Source organism: Rhinoraja longicauda, chromosome 10 (assembly GCF_053455715.1).
Source record: "Rhinoraja longicauda isolate Sanriku21f chromosome 10, sRhiLon1.1, whole genome shotgun sequence".
Taxonomy (NCBI): Eukaryota; Metazoa; Chordata; class Chondrichthyes; order Rajiformes; family Arhynchobatidae; genus Rhinoraja; species Rhinoraja longicauda.
In genome coordinates, this window is record NC_135962.1 from 27295835 (window position 1) to 27308360 (window position 12526).

Below are 12526 nucleotides of genomic sequence, written 5' to 3' on the forward strand. Positions count from 1 at the left end.
GCTGAGACGGCCTTTGAGGCAGCTAAAGCGGCTCTGGCAGACGCCACCATGCTCGTCCACCCGAGCGCCTCCGCCCCCACGGCCCTGACGGTCGATGCGTCGGACGTGGCAGTGGGAGGGGTTTTGGAGCAGCAGGTGGATGGCCTTTGGCAGCCCTTGGCGTTTTTCAGCCGACAGCTGAGTTCGGCTGAGCGGAAGTATAGCGCCTTTGACCGAGAGCTTCTGGCTCTCTATTTAGCTGTCCGTCACTTTAGGTATTTCCTAGAAGGCCGCCCATTTGTGGCCTTTACGGACCACAAACCGTTGACTTTAGCTTTTTCAAAATTGTCCGACCCATGGTCGGCCCGCCAGCAGCGGCACCTGACTGCCATCTCAGAGTTTACCACTGATGTCCATCATGTCGCGGGTAAGCTTAATGCCGTTGCTGACGCCTTGTCCCGGCCAGCCGTTTCCCCCATTTCAGCGGTGGACTGCGAGGTGGATCTCCAGGAGCTTGCGGAGGCACAGCTCCTGGCAGACACCGCCTCAGCATACCAGTCCACCACTTCGGGGTTAAAGTTGGCCCAGGTGGCCTGCGGGTACAAAGGTCTGGTGTGATGTTTCCTTTCCCCGCCCCAGGCCGGTGGTGCCGGCCTCCCTCCAGCGCCGGGTGTTTGATGCCATTCACGGGCTGGCGCACCCGTCCATCCACTCCACCTCTGCCTTAGTGGCCGCTCGGTTTGTGTGGCATGGCCTGCGAAAGCAGGTAGCCGCTTGGGGCCGTTCCCTGCCAGACCGCTAGAGTTCACCACCATGTTCAACCCCCAGTGCAAGAGTTCGCGGTTCCTGCGGCCCGTTTTTTCCCTATTCATGTTGATTTAGTTGGGCCTTTACCTTCCTCCCGGGGCTACACTCATCTGCTCACGGTGGTTGAACGATTCACCCGGTGGCCGGAGGCTTTCCCGTTGTCCGATACCTCCGCTGCCTCTTGTGCCCGGGCCCTGGCCCTCCATTGGGTGGCCCGTTTCGGTGTTCCGTCCGTCATTACCACAGACAGGGGATCCCAGTTCACCTCTGCCCTTTGGGCCACCCTGGCGGAGCTGTATGGCTCCCGGTTGCAGCAGACCACGGCGTACCACCCACAGGCTAATGGGCTCGTGGAGAGGTTTCATCGGCAACGTAAGGCGGCCCTCTGTGCGCGGCTGGAAGGCCGGACTGGGTAGACCAACTTCCCTGGGTCCTTTTGGGCATTCAGACTGCTCCTAAGCAGGATCTCGGTGCTTCGTCCGCGGAACTGGTATATGGCTCGCCACTTCGAGTGCCCGGGGATTTCCTTCCGGAGTCCTCTGGTCAGCAGCCCTCGGTTCTGTCGGTTTTGGCATCACTCCGGGCGCGAGTGGATTCCCTGGCTCCGGATCCTACTTCGCGTCATGGGTGTTTCAGGGTGCATGAACCGCCTGCCTTGAAGGACTGTGAGTTTGTGTTTCTGCGTAGGGATGCCCATCGTTCCCCATTGCAGAAGGTCTATGAAGGCCCGTTCCGCGTGTTGCATAAAGGGACGGTCACCTTCACCTTGGATGTGGGCGGCAGGAGTGAGCTTGTCTCGGTGTCCAGGCTCAAACCTGCGCACTTGGATCCGGACAGCCCTGTCCTGGTGGGCCAAACGCCTCGACTGGGCCGTCCTCCTGCAGTTCCACCCGATCCGGGACCCCCCGCTCCTGTGGTTCCGGCAGCCCCTCTCCTTACTCGTTCTGGTCGTGAAATCCGGCTCCCTGCTAGGTTCCGTACCTCGGGTTCTGTGGGGGGTCATGTAGCGACCATAGAGATTAGCCCTGGGAGTCGAACCCTCAGATTGGCCAGCAAGGTCACGTGTGGGTGCGACCGTGGGGATTGGTCCAGGGAGTTGAGCCCGCTGATTGGACAGCGACGTCACGTGTGGGTTTGGCGCCCAAAACCAGTCAGTTGGGAGAGTTCTTCGAAGTGAACAGTTAGAGTTAATGGTTGTCTGTAATCTCGTTCGTTATACTTTGTAATCGAATGTTGCTGTCGCAATAAACTTCTTTAACAAAGACGAGCCTCCAGACTCGCCATAAACCCCCGTTTAAAAGTCTGGCTGTAGCAAGCAATGTTGTGGATAATTGCCGATTTGTATGTTAAACATGCCTGGAGGTGGTCAAACCGAGTCCTGCAGTTTTGCCAGCAAAGCACTGATTAGTAGCGATTTTCCAGGAGTGGGATTTATAGCCTCAATGCACACACTTCCTCTGACGATCAGCAATGTTCTTGCTGAATCACGAGGCAGGCGGAGGAATAGATTCAAGGTTGTTGAGAAAATGCAGCACCTTCAAGACTCCTGGGAATACTCGCTCGAAGATAATCCAATCGGGAGAAGGATGACATTGCTCAAGTCCATGCATCAGGAGCACAAGGAAACCCTGCATGAAGGGCAGAATCAGCACTCCACCTCAAAAACCCCTCCCTTACAGAAGTGGCTCTGTAGCGCAGCTGGTAGGACCACTGTCTCACAGCGCCAGAGATATGGGTTCGATCCTGCCCTCGGGTGCTATCTGCGTGCATTTTGCACAGTCTCCCTGTGACCATGTGGGTTTCCTCCCACATCCCAAAGATGTGGCGGTTCGTAAATTATTTTGTCCCTCTGTAAAGTTCCTCTAGTGTGTCGGGAGTGAATGAGAAAGTGGAATAAAATAGAACTAGTGTGCAAGGCTGATCCATGGCCAGTGTGGACTTGAAGGGCTGAAGGCACTGTTTCCATTCTGTATCTCTGAAATTAAACCTGACAAATCACACACCTCCTTCCCCAAAGTCTGTGGATCCCAAATTTGCTTCCTTATTCATCTTAGGTGTGGTCATTTCTTGCACATTCGTCTACTCCTTTACCTTGAAGCTCTCCTGTGCAGCCCAACTGGGCCACATTTAGAGACACAAAAAGGTGGAGTAACTCAGCGGGTCAGACAGCATCTCTGGAGAAAAGGAATAGGTGACGTTTCGGGTCAAGACTGTTTGAAGAAGGGACACCTCTTCCTTTTCTCCAGAGATGCTGTCTGACCTGCTGAGTTACTCCAGCTTTTTGTGTCTATCTTTTGTTGAAACCAGCATCTGCAGTTCCTTCCTACATATTTGGCCATGTTTAGTTTAGTTTAATTTAGTTTTGTGTAGTTTAGTTTATTGTCACGTGTAACAAGATACAGTGAAAAGCTTTTGTTGCGTGCTGACTAGTATGCGGAAAGACAATACATAATTACAATGAAGCCATCCACATTGTTGCATAGAATTGTGGACACAGCCCAGGTCATCACATAAACCAACCTTCCATTGACTCCATTTACACCTCACGCTGCCTTGACAAGGCCACCAGCATAATCAAAGACTAGTCTCACCCCGGTCACTCCTTCTCCCCTTACCCATCAAGCAAGAGGTGCAAAAGTGTGAAAAAGCACACCTCCAGATTCATGGACAGTTTTTACCTAGCATCGTACCATCAACTCGAGAGCGGTCCTGAGCTATTATCTACCTCATTAGATCCTTAATCTGACTTTACTGGACTTTATCTTGCACTAAACTTTATTCCCTTTATCCTGTGGACAATTGTAATCATGTATTGTCTTTCCGCTGACTGGTTAGCACGCAACAAAAAATTGTCACTGTACCTGGGTACATGTGACACTAAACTAAACTAAACTCAACTCCAGTTAAGAAGAGTGTTTTCAACGGGGCATCGTTTCCTGGTGATTACGTCCACATGGTTTAAATGGTGCCTCTTTATGAGGAGGCCACTTGTGGAGTTTTCATTTTGATGGTGACGCTGAGACAAGCCAATCTCACTTTTATTGGTTCATTAAAGGCAGGCAGTTACCCACCCTAGAGGCGTCAAAATACAATGGCTGAAGCACCAATGAAGGGGTGTAAAGCCCATCCGTTTCCTGCTAGCTTGCCTCATTATACCCAGCTTGTTTCAATTACTGGGATTTAGTGGAAGTGTTCGCTTGGAGTTTCACGCGGGGGTTGCTAAATGTAAAGCTACAATGCACATTTTTGCAATCAAACCAAATAGAGAGCACCACATTCTCCTGTCTATTTTTAAGAGTCATAAACTGCCTCCAGCACATTTTATAATGCCACCTCTATGGTTCCCTAAATTTTCTATTAACTCTGCTGAAATTAAGAATAGCTGGGCTGATCTAAGCCTTGTCTTGGTTCAGTTGACGTACATCAATGAAACTCAAGCTAATGCTGCAAGTGAACCAGTTTTGCCTTTGGTTATATTTTACAAGGAAATCCTATTTGGAAGTGTGACAGAAAATAGCTGGTAGCTTTTCAGCACACTGCCAGTTTTGCTGCCGTAAAATTAAGGGAGAAAATGAATGTTGCCCTTGTTTTTGTTAGGATTAGCTTTAATGATTATCAGACTTCCAACATTTCCTCCTTGATAATCAATCCTAAAAGTTTATTGGAAGGCCAGAGAGCTGGTTACTTGCAGTTGCCTCTCACCTTAATTATACAGCAGGATGAAAATATATTACCCCAGCCTCCTTCCTTTGTGACCTTCAGCTTCTGCAAGGAACAGCTACACGCCAAGACCTCTTAATGAGTGCTCAGCCTATTTTCTGAAATTCGTTGATCTAACACCTGTATTTAAGAATCAGTACCATCGTTCTCGACATAAATCCCGCCAGGCTAAACAATCCATTAATGAGCTGCTCCTGTAAGGTCATTGATTTACCCTTATTCAAACCTTAAAAACAAGCAAATTATTGTTTGAATGAAACTATCCTCCGAATCCTATTCAGAGTTTATACACAGCCGCACTAAAGCTAACATAAAATGTGGATATCCAGCACTCTTTTGTTACTTTTTCAATTTCACTAACGAACTACATTTTATTATGTGCTTTGTATCTTGTGAACAGTAGGCTTGGAAATGTGGATGCACTCTGAAGGGGGTGTTAAAAGGTCATAGCAACAGCATACTTGAGGCTTCGTGTACCAGTGAACTGGCATAGCACAACTTCAGGGCAAAAATGTGCTGTTTATATATTGATTCAATGGATGTTCGCTTCACAGGTTGAGCCAGCATTTAACTGCCCATAGGGCAGCCCACAGGCACAATGGTAGATTCACTGCCTCCCAGCGCCAGAGACCCAGGTTTGATCCCGACTATGGGTGCTGTCTGTGTAGGGAGTTTGTAAGTTCTCCCTGTGTTCTCCCTGGGTTTTTCCCGGGTGCTCCAGTTTCCACTCACACTCCAAAATCGTACAGATTTGTAGGTTAATTGGCTTCTGTAAATTGCCCCGAGTGTGTAGGATAAAACCAAGGTAAGGAGGATCACTGGTCGGCGCGGACTCGGTGGGCTGAAGGGTCTGTTTCCACACTGTATCTTTAAACTCTAAACTCTAAACTGAAATCGAGATTGCAAGAGATCGGGCAGACAGCCCATTGGGCTGTCATATGGAGGATGATTGAGGGACATTTCAAGCACTGGCTAAGTCAGAGATATGTGAGATGTGCAGAGAACGGCAGATGGTGGGATTGTGGTGAGTAAGGACAAAGAATAAAATGTAAGATTGGGACTTAACTCAGTTAACCAGACTGGTCATAGAAAGTATATGATCTCTTTCCTGTTATGACATGGAAATCCCGTAAAATACAACAACACGACACATGCCAGGAAGTGCCTGGTTAAATTACAGGAGTGACACCAAATGACCTGGAAATAGTTGTTATCGCATTCCATTCTATGGAAAATACATTTTCAGTTGTGTCATGCTGAAATAAATGGAGATCCATGATCTAATTTCCAAGCGGTAACGTCAGAAGTGAAAAGTTTAGTTTAGTTTGGTTTAGAGTTACAGCGTGGGAACAGGCTATTCAGCCCACCGAGTCCACGCCACGGGCGCTGTCTTTGCGGAGTTTGTATGTTCTCCCTGTGACCGCATGGATTTTTGCCGGGTGCTCTGGTTTCCTCCTACATCCCCAAGACATGCGGGTTTGTAGGTTAATTGCTTCTGTAAATTGCCCCTAGTGTTTAGGATGCAAAACTGGGATAACATTGAACTATTGTTTGGCTGATTGTTGATTGGCATGGACTCGGTGGGTAGAAGGGCCCGTTTTCAAGTTATATCTCTAAACTTTAAACCTCTAAATCTCTACATCGAAAGAAAATGATTGTCTAAAGAGTAGATCAGGGCTTCAGTTTAATTGCTTCTCTTCAAAATTTAAATAACCATTTCTCATACATTGTTTTCATTACAGAATACCTTCAATATCTATTTACTTCGGACTTTAGACTTAAGAGATACAACGTGGAAACAGGCCCTTTGGCCCCTCGGAATCCATGCTGACCAGTGATTATCCTGTACACTAACACTATCCTACGCACTAGGGACAATTTACCATTTTTACTGATGCTAATTAACCTACAAACCTGTACGTCTTTGCAGAGTGGGAGAAAACCAGAGCACCTGGAGAAAACCCATGCGGTCACAGGAAAAAGTTGCAAACTCCATATAGACAGCACCCATAGTCAGGATCAAACCCAGGTCATTGACGCTGTGAGGCAGCAACTCTACCACTGCACAACTGCACTGATTTGCATCATAGTTACTCATTGATTCAGAGTCCTCTCCTTCATTAATGTTTTTAAGTTAACAACTTTTGTTAAGTTAACTTAACAATTAAAAATTTCATTGTTCCATTTCAGGACATATGACAATAAAACACTCACGACTCTTGACTCTTTTTCACAGACATAGTTTCTCTATCTGATGTTCCGAGGAATTACCACGATATTATCGCTATAATTTGCATTAAATCCACTCAGAGTTCAGAATCCTGAAGTCCCAATGGACGCCAAGAAGAGTGGTGTCCACAATAAAATTATTCCAGAACGTTCCCAACCAACAGCCCAATGTGACTGTATCTGCATTTCATTTCTCTTTACTTACAGTTATACTTATACTGGGCGCCATGGTGACGGAGCAGTAGAGTTGCTGCCTTACAGCGCAAGAGACCTGGGTTTCTGACTACGGGCACTATGGCATTTCTGACTACGAGTACTGTTCACACAGACTTTATACATTCTCCCTGTGACCACATGGATGGGGGTGGGTGGGGGACTGGAGGTAGGAAAAGGCCAGAACAAATCAGGGCCAGTAACAAATGACCAAGAAAATGTGGAGCCCATAATGGCCCATTGTTGGCTGTGTGATAATGAAGGGATACAGGGATGCGAACAGTGGAACTAGTAGGACAACCAGGTTGGGGGTGGGAGGAAGAGAGGGAATGCAGGGGTTACTTGAAATTAGAAAAATCGACCTTCATACCGACCGCTGGGGTGTAAGCTGCCCAAGCAAAATCTGAGGTGCTGTTCCTCCAATTTGCACGTGGCCTCACTCTGACAGTGGAGGAGGCCCAGGCCAGAAAGGTCAGTGTGGGAATGGGAAGGGGAGTTAAAATGTTTGGCAACCAAGAGATCAGATAAATGAATCAAACTAGGCCGTGAATGCTGCTCTTGTTAACAACACTCTCTCCCCACAAACAAAAACAGGTCAATGTAATTCATATCAAAATGAATCCCGGTATTGATTCTCTTTAATGAAAAATCCCCACAGAACTTCAAACAGTGGATTATTTTGGTAACGCCATGCCTGCTTAGTTAGCACGAACAAGGAGAGCATTGAAAACTTTCACCCCATAACAAATGTGATTGAGAGCAGCAATCATCACTTGGAGAAATAAAGCAGATCTACAGATTACATTTCAAAATAGGATAAATAACGTTTTTCAGTCTTAACTGATTTCTCTTTAAGCCAATAAAACTTTCCGCATTTCCACAGCCTTTGAAGTTTGACGCGCTTCTTGCCTTCAGTACGCCTGTTTTACTCATTGTGCCGTTCTCTGGTTTCTGGTTCTCATTTATTGTTTGGTTTTTTTCCCCAGACAGAATCGCACTTACTTAGAGAAAAAAGGTTTGCTTTTGTAAACTGCAGGTTATGCAAACATCGATGGGGCAATGGACAGAGCCACTCCCTGAGGAAGCTGTGCTGATGAATGCTGTTACACTGTAGTGGAAATGGGTGGTGTCAATAATGGCTTTCTTGGAATGTGGGTATCCTCTGGGGGGTGCCCAGTCACAGAGTCATACAGCCTGGAAACTTGTCCGCGCCAACCAACATGTCCCATATACACAAGTCCCACCTGCCTGCGTTTGGCCCATATCCCTCTAAACCTATTCTATCCATGTACCTGTCTAAATGTTTCTTAAATATTGCGATACTACCAGCCTCAACTACGTCCTCCGGCAGCCAGTTCCATATACCCACCACCCATTGTGTAAAAAAGTTGCCCCTCAGATTCCTATTAATCTTTCCCTCCTCACCTTAAACCTATGGTTCTTGATTCCCCTACTCTGGGCAAGAGTTTTCACAATCTATTCCTCTCATGGTTTTGTACATCTCTATAACATCACTCCTCATTCTCCTGCACTCCAAGGAATAAAGTCCTAGCCTGCTCAACCTCTCCATAAAGCTCGAGTCCTGGCAACATCCTCATAAATCTCTCTGTACCCTTTCCAACTTGACAGCATCTTCCCTGTAACATGGTGCCCTGAAGTGAACATAATACTCTAAATGTGACCTCAGTAATGTCTTATATAACTGCAACATGATGTTTTTCACACTTCTGTACCTCCTGCCTGATGGGGGAGGGGAGAAGAGGAAGTGGCTGGGGTGAGACTCCTCCTGGATTATGCTGGTGGCCTTGCCGAGGCAGCTTGAAGTGTAGATGGGATCAATGGAAAGGAGGTTGGTTCGGATGATTGTCTGGGCTGTGTCCACAACTCGCTGTAATTTCTTCCAATCTTGGATGGAGCTGTTCCTGAACCATGCTGTGATGTATCCCAATAAAATGCTTTCTAAGGTGTATCTGTGGAAGTTGGTGAGTGTTTCTGGAGACATGCCGAACTTTGTAAATTCAGAGGTAAGATGAGAGAATTAAGCCATTCAGACCATCAAAGCCTAAGCCTACGCCTTCCTAAGACTTCCTAGCTCTTCTAAGGAAGTAGAAGAGTGTACTTTCTCATCATGTTCGATTCAAACGTTGTGGCTGAAAGGCCTGTTCCTGTACTGTGCTGCTCTATGTTCTATGTTCTATGTTCAACGAGTGTGAGCCAGCGTGAAAACTGAACCGCACAACCATCTCCAGAGGCTGCCAGGTAATTGCCTGAGTGGACCCTGGTACAATCCACCTCTGGAGGAATCCGCTCCTGCAGTAAAAAAATCAGAAATTACATTGGTCGAGCAAGAATGTTCTAGAATCAATGAGAGGGTGATTACCTTTCATTCTCTGCTGAAATCAAGTCATTGTGACTGACTGCCACGTGGCCACTGCTATCTATCTCCTGTCACCCGGTAATTGCAAAGTGTCGCTCTCTATCTGCAGGGATGCCAAAATACTCGTGGTCTCCTACCCTCTCTGTAGACCTTCAGACTTCAGTGTTGTATCTTTGCACACAATGTTGTGCCCTTTAGAGTTATGGAGTCACACAGCATGGAAACAGGCCCTTCGGCCCAACTTGCCCACACTGACCAACATGTCCCATCTACACAGGTCCCACCTGCCTGCATTTGGTCCATATCTCTCTAAACGTGTCCTATCCACGTACCTGTCTAAATGTTTCTTAAACATTGCGACAGTACCTGCCTCGACAATCTCCTCCGGCAGTTCGTTCCATACGCCCACCACCCTTTGTCCTTTATCTTTATCTGTGCACTGCGGACGGCTTAGACACAAAATGCTGGAGTAACTCAGTGGAACAGGCAGCATGTCTGGAGAAAAGGAGTAGTCTTCCATGAGTGAAGACTGGCATTCCAAAGACGTGTAGCTTTTTAGGTTAATTGGTCTTCTGCAAATTGCCCTTAGTGTGTAGGCAGTGCATGAGAAAGTGAGACAACATAGAACTAGTGTGATGATGATCGGTAGAGCGAAGGGTTCTGCTCCCAAGGTGTATCTCTAATCTACAACTAAACTAGAAACTAAAACTCTGCATCCTATGTATAGTTTAGGATCAGAGGCATTGGTAAATTGGCAATGCCAAACTCGGTGAAGAAACTATTAAGAATCCCTAAGTTATCCTCATAACTAGAACCTCAGTTAAACTTCAGCTAGCTGGGGATAACAGACTAAAAGATCTTCATGAGAAATAAATGAGAGGTTTCCTGTAGATGCAAGGAACTGCACATGCCGGAAGAATACAAAGTGCTGGGATAACTCAGCAGGTCAGGCTTCTGAAGAAGGGCCCCGACCCAAAATATCACCCATCCATATTCTCCAGAGATGCTGCCTGACCTGCTGAGTTACTCCAGCACTTGAGGAAATGGCCCCAGGTGTGATGGAGTTGGAAATCACTTAAGAAATTCACTCTACGCTGCCATTTATTGACTAGGATCTGCTACTGCAAGATGGCTTTTGGCATAGGAAGTGTAGCCATTTGTAATGATAAATGTTGAGAGATGAGTGTAATTGAAACTTGTCACTGCAAGAAACATGTTTTGTGGTCAGTTGTGTGTGTGCCCTGAACAAAAATGTTACGATGGAGTTCATATTTATAACAATGATCAATTGTGACCAATCTTTTACATTTCTATATTCTTTGGCCAATTTCCCACTGATTGGTTTTAAGACGAGCAGTATTTAAATGTAGAAACAAAGAACTGCTGATGTTGGTTTATACCAAACATAGACACAAAGTGATGGAGTAACTCAGCGGATTGGGCAGCATCTCAGGAGAAAAAAGGATGGGTGATGTTTTGGGTCGGGATTCTTCTTCAGACTGAAGATGTCTGACCCATTGAGAAACCAGCATGTGATTGTCCTGAGAAACTAATGTCCTAAAAGCAAGTATTACACTGAAATATATTTTTAATGTAGACATTATGTGCTGGAGTATCTCAGCGGGCTAGGCAGCATCTCTGGAGAAAAAAGGATGAGTGATGTTCCAGGTCGGGACACTTCTTCAGATATTTTCACACAACTATTGCATATGCCATGCAAGACTCTAATGTGCCACGATTCAGACAATATATTAATCGAGTAGTATGACCAATTGTATATTTCCATTAAAAAGGCTGGTGCATGCTTGAGGAATCAAATGGCCTCTTTTTGCATTGTATCAAATATAGCATTTAATAAATCATCACTTTGTAGTCCATCTTTGGTATAAACTAGCATCTGTGTTACTACAATACAAAGTTAACCTTGCCAGAAGCCAGATGAGTTATCCGCCCATTTGGATTTTGACCTCCTGCTCTGAGTAAATTGTATAGAACTTCTAACCCGGACCCTGAAGGATCCACCTTTACATATGTAGATTGATATGTGATAACATTATGGAAAACCAATTGCAATATTAACTCAGCACTGAAGCCGGTCTGAAAGAGGATTGAAAAGTAACGAGAGAGTGAAATGTGATTTTCCCACTGGTCCATAATGGGCCAAGCGATGTTTGAGTGCTCCTTTGAAAATGTAGGCCTCACTCTCCCCGCCCCCACCACCCAACCCCAAATAGCCCAGACACCTGCCCCCCTCCATGAATTCCCCTTCTCCATGTCTGAATGTGTCAGTGGTGGGAGCAGTCATCCAAGCTCTGCAACGTCCATAATGTTTGGAGATGTCAGAAGAGAGGTCTATTTTACTGCATGCTAAACCATGTGCATTGCAGACTGTCTCAGCCTCCTGTCCAGTGACCAAGTAATGAGGTGTGGCAGGAGCACTCTGTACTTTTGTGTCCTTCCATGACCCCCTGTCTGACCTCCCATCTATTTCACTTGAGACCTTTGAACTTTCTTTAATCGGACTTTACCAGACTTCAATGTTAAAACTTGTACTAAATGTTGTACCCTTTATCCTTTAAGTATGTACTGTGGTGGCATGATTGTTTTAATGGATAGTCTTTTCTTTGACTAGATAGCACGCAAAGGCTTTCCAATGTACCTCGGTACCCCGGACAATAATAAACTAGACTAAACTAAAACTTAGGGCAGTGAGGTGGCGTAGCAGTGGAGTTGCTGCATTACAGCACCAGAGACCTGGGTTTGATCCTGACTACGGGCACTGTCTGTATGGCATTTGTACGTTCTCCCTGTGACCACATGGGATTTCTCTGGGTGCACCGTTTTCCTCCAAAATTACAAAGCCGTGCAGGTTTGTAGGTTAATTGGCTTCTGTAAATGGTCCCGAGTTTGTGGAATAGAACTAGTGTATAGGTGATCGCTAGTCGGTGAGGACTCCGTGGGCCGAAGGGTCAGTTTCCTTTTCACGGTTCATGTGACAATAATAAACCAAACTAAACTAAACAGTATTGCATGTAACCTGAACTTCCATGTCCCATTCTCATTCCCGTGATCGTAGACCTTGTGCATTTACAACTATTTCCCACAGCTGATTAAAGATTATGGACCTGAAGCATTAGCTTCGTCTAATCTTGCCGAATGTTCAAGCACATTCTAGTTTTATTTCAGATGTCCAGCATCTGC